The 4,952-nt window shown below is 53.4% G+C and overlaps 1 long non-coding RNA gene across 1 annotated transcript in view; it reads left to right on the top strand.

Annotated features, from left to right (window-relative positions):
• The first annotated feature begins 4,490 nt into the window (after positions 1-4,490).
• The window catches only part of LOC124028691, a 6,093-nt gene continuing 5,631 nt past the window's right edge, over positions 4,491-4,952 (top strand). The window contains exon 1 of the long non-coding RNA XR_006837632.1: positions 4,491-4,654. This is a non-coding gene — a long non-coding RNA (uncharacterized LOC124028691). The remainder of the gene's footprint in view (positions 4,655-4,952) is intronic.

Here is a 4,952-nt window from a genome sequence, read left to right on the forward strand (position 1 = left end):
TGTTATTCAGACCCTGGTGGTGTTCTGTTGTTGACAGAGGTGGATTCAGATCCTGGTCGGTGTTTTTGTTGTTGATTCAGACCCTGAGTGGGTGTTCTGTTGTTGATTAGACCCTGGTCGGTGTTCTGTTGTTGACAGGGAAGTGGATTCAGACCCTGGTCGGTGTTCTGTTGTTGATTCAGACCCTGGTCGGTGTTCTGTTGTTGACAGGGAGGTGGATTCAGACCCTGGTCGGTGTTCTGTTGTTGACATAGCGGTGGATTTGCCCTGGTCGGTGTTCTGTTGTTGATGGAGAGGTGGATTCAGACCCTGGTCGGTGTTCTGTTTTTGACAGAAGGTGGATTCAGACCCTAATTGGTGTTCCTTGTTGACAGAGGTGGGTTCAGAACCTGATCGGTGTTCTGTTGTTGATTCAGACCCTGGTCGGTGTTCTGTTGTTGATTCAGCAGGATCGAGACAAGGTACACACACACACCCCCGTACTCACAGCAGGATCGAGAGAAGGTACACACACACACACACCCCCGTACTCACAGCAAGGATCGAGACAAGCACACACACATACCCCTCCTTACTCAAGCAGGATCGAGACAAGGTACACACACACTCACACACACACCGTACTCCCACAGCAAGGATCAGACAAGGTACACACCACACCCCGTACTCGCAGCAAGGAGCACCCCCTCCAAGCATCACTCACCTGCCTCCCCTTCCAAGCATCACTCACCTGCCTCCCCTCAAGCATCACTCACCTGCCTCCTCCTTCCAAGCATCACTCACCTGCCTCCCCTTCCAAGCATCACTCACCTGCCTCCTTCCAAGCATCACTCACCTGCCTCCCCTCAAGCATCACTCACCTGCCTCCCCTTCCAAGCATCACTCACCTGCCTCCCCTTCCAAGCATCACTCACCTGCCTCCCCTTCCAGCATCCTCACCTGCCTCCCCTTCCAGGCGTCACTCACCTGCCTCCCCTTCCAAGCATCACTCACCTGCCTCCCCTTCCAAGCGTCACTCCTGCCTCCCCTTCCAAGCATCACTCACCCTGCCTCCTCATTTAGGCCACGATCAGAGGTGGATTCAGACCCTGCCTCCGGTGTTCTGCCTCCCCTTGACAGAGATGGATTCAGACCCTGCCTCGGTGTTCTGTTCCACTTGACAGGAAATGGATTCAGACCCTGGTCCCATGTTCTGTTGTTGATTCAGACCCTGGTCGGTGTTCTGTTGTTGACGGAAACCTGGTCGGTGTTCTGTTGTTGATGGAAAGGTGGATTCAGACCCTCCTTCGGTGTTCTATTTTGACTGTTGTTGATTCAGACCCTGGTCGGTGTTCTGTTGTTGACAGAGAGGTGGATTCAGACCCTGGTCGGTGTTCTGTTGTTGCGGAGACCCCTGGTTGGTGTTCTGTTGTTGACAGAGAGGTGGATTCAGACCCTGGTCGGTGTTCTGTTGTTGACGGAGACCCTGGTTGGTGTTCTGTTGTTAACAGCGAGGTGATTCAGACCCTGGTCGGTGTTCTATTGTTCTGTTGTTGATTCAGACCCTGGTCGGTGTTCTGTTGTTGATGGAGACCTGGTCGGTGTTCTATTGTTGACAGAGAGGTGGATTCAGACCCTGGTTTGGTGTTCTGTTGTTGACAGAGAGATGGATTCAGACCCTGGTTGGGTGTTCTGTTGTTGACAGAGATGGATTCAGACCCTGGTCGATGGTCTATTGTTGACTGTTGTTGATTCAGACCCTGGTGGTGTTCTGTTGTTGATGGAGACTGGTCGGTGTTCTGTTGTTGATGGGAGGTGGATTCAGACCCTGGTCGGTGTTCTTGTTGATTCAGACCCTGGTCGGTGTTCTGTTGTTGATTCAGACCCTGGCCGGTGTTCTGTTGTTGACAGAGGTGGATTCAGACCCTGGTCGGTGTTCTGTTGTTGACAGAGAGGTGGATTCAGACCCTGGTCGGTGTTCTGTTGTTGATGGATTCAGACCCTGGTCGATGTTCTGTTGACTGTTGATTCAGACCCTGGTCGGTGTTCTGTTGTTGATGGAGACCCTGGTCGGTGTTCTGTTGTTGATGGAGAGGTGGATTCAGACCCTGGCCGGTGTTCTGTTGTTGATTCAGACCCTGGTCGGTGTTCTGTTGTTGACAGAGAGGTGGATTCAGACCCTGGTCGGTGTTCTGTTGTTGATTCAGACCCTGGTCGGTGTTCTGTTGTTGATGGAGAGGTGGATTCAGACCCTGGTCGGTGTTCTGTTGTTGATTCAGACCCTGGTCGGTGTTCTGTTGTTGACAGAGAGGTGGATTCAGACCCTGGTCGGTGTTCTGTTGTTGATTCAGACCCTGGTCGGTGTTCTGTGGATTCAGACCCTGGTCGGTGTTCTGTTGTTGATTCAGACCCTGGTCGGTGTTCTGTTGTTGATTCAGACCCTGGTCGGTGTTCTGTTGATGACAGAGAGGTGGATTCAGACCCTGGTCAGTGTTCTGTTGTGGATTCAGACCCTGGTCGGTGTTCTGTTGTTGATTCAGACCCTGGTCGGTGTTCTGTTGTTGATGGAGAGTTCTGTGGATTCAGACCCTGGTCGGTGTTCTGTTGACAGAGGTGGATTCAGACCCTGGTCGGTGTTCTGTTGTTGATTCAGACCCTGGTCGGTGTTCTGTTGTTGTGGAGGTGGATTCAGACCCTGGTCGGTGTTCTGTTGTTGACAGAGGTCGATTCAGACCCTGGTCGGTGTTCTGTTGTTGACAGAGAGGTGGATTCAGACCCTGGTCGGTGTTCTGTTGTTGATTCAGACCCTGGTTGGTGTTCTGTTGTTGACGGAGAGGTGGATTCAGACCCTGGTCGGTGTTCTGTTGTTGACAGGAGGTGGATTCAGACCCTGGTCCGGTGTTCGGTTGTTGATTCAGACCCTGGTCGGTGTTCTGTTGTTGACAGGGAGGTGGATTCAGACCCTGGTCGGTGTTATGTTGTTGATTCAGACCCTGGTCGGTGTTCTGTTGATGGAAAGGTGATTCAGACCCTGGTCGGTGTTCTGTTGTTGATGGGAGGTGGATTCAGACCCTGGTCGGTGGTCTGTTGTTGATTCAGACCCTGGTCGGTGTTCTGTTGTTGATGGAGAGGTGGATTCAGACCCTGGTCGGTGTTCTGTTGTTGATGCAGACCCTGGTCGGTGTTCTGTTGTTGATTCAGACCCTGGTCAGTGTTCTGTTGCTGATTCAGACCCTGGTCGGTGTTCTGTTGTTGATTCAGACCCTGGTCGGTGTTCTGTTGTTGATGGAGAGGTGGATTCAGACCCTGGTTGGTGTTCTGTTGTTGATTAGGACCCTGGTCGGTGTTCTGTTGTTGATGGAGAGGTGGATTCAGACCCTGGTGGTGTTCTGTTGTTGATTCAGACCCTGGTTGGTGTTCTGTTGTTGATTCAGACCCTGGTCGGTGTTCTGTTGTTGATTCAGGTGGATTCAGACCCTGGTCAGTGTTCTGTTGTTGATTCAGACCCTGGTCGGTGTTCTGTTGTTGATTCAGACCCTGGTCGGTGTTCTGTTGTTGACAGAGAGGTGGATTCAGACCCTGGTCGGTGTTCTGTTGTGGATTCAGACCCTGGTCGATGTTCTGTTGTTGATTCAGACCCTGGTCGGTGTTCTGTTGTTGATTCAGACCCTGGTCGGTGTTCTGTTGTTGACAGAGAGGTGGATTCAGACCCTGGTCGGTGTTCTGTTGTTGATTCAGACCCTGGTCGGTGTTCTGTTGTTGATTCAGACCCTGGTCGGTGTTCTGTTGTTGACGGAGAGGTGGATTCAGAAGCTGGTCGGTGTTCTGTTGTTGACAGAGAGGTGGATTCAGACCCTGGTCGGTGTTCTGTTGTTGATTCAGACCCTGGTCGGTGTTCTGTTGTTGATGGAGAGGTGGATTCAGACCCTGGTCGGTGTTCTGTTGTTGACAGGGAGGTGGATTCAGACCCTGGTCGGTGTTCTGTTGTTGATTCAGACCCTGGTCGGTGTTCTGTTGTGGATTCAGACCCTGGTCGGTGTTCTGTTGTTGACAGAGAGGTGGATTCAGACCCTGGTCGGTGTTCTGTTGTTGATTCAGACCCTGGTCGGTGTTCTGTTGTTGATTCAGACCCTGGTCGGTGTTCTGTTGTTGCAGTTGATATATTGGAGCAGCAAAGTTGATCTCTACCCTCCCTCTCTCTCCTCCTCTCTCTCCTCCCTCTCTCCCCCTCTCTCCCCCTCCCCCTCTCCCCCTCCCCTCTCTACCCCCCCTCCCCCTCTCCCCTCTCCCCCTCCCCATCTCTCCCCCCCTCTCTACCCCCACCCCCCTCTCTACCCCCTCCCTCTCTCTCCCCCTCCCCTCTCCCCCCTCCCCCTCTCTACCCCCCTCCCTCTCTCCCCCTCTCTTCCCCCTCCCCATCTCTACCCCCTCCCCTCTCTACCCCCCTCTCTTCCCCCTCCCTCTCTCCCCCCCCCTCTCAGCAAGGCGTGCAGCTGCAGCAGACAGTGGCCCCTCCCCCTCCCTCTCTCAGTACCAGGATGTGGAGGACCCAGAGTATGAAGACTTCCGAGCCGAGGCCAGGCTCCAGAGAGGCAGACAGCTGGAGAGCTTCAGCAAGGCTGCAGAGGCTTACAGACAGGGACGCAGAGATGTAGCTTCCTACTATGGACAACAGGTGGGTGGGGGTTACAGACAGGGACGCAGAAGTGTAGCTTCCTACTATGGACAACAGGTGGGGGGTTACGGACAGGGACGCAGAGGTGTAGCTTCCTACTATGGACAACGGGTGGGGGGTTACAGACAGGGACGCAGAGGTGTAGCTTCCTACTATGGACAACAGGTGGGTTATCTACTGACCCAGAGTCAGATGAGGTCCTTTATCTACTGACCCAGAGTCAGATGAGGCCCTTTATCTACTGACCCAGAGTCAGATGGGGCCCTTTATCTACTGACCCAGAGTCAGATGAGGCCCT

Source organism: Oncorhynchus gorbuscha, unplaced genomic scaffold (assembly GCF_021184085.1).
Source record: "Oncorhynchus gorbuscha isolate QuinsamMale2020 ecotype Even-year unplaced genomic scaffold, OgorEven_v1.0 Un_scaffold_4683, whole genome shotgun sequence".
Lineage (NCBI taxonomy): Eukaryota > Metazoa > Chordata > Actinopteri > Salmoniformes > Salmonidae > Oncorhynchus > Oncorhynchus gorbuscha.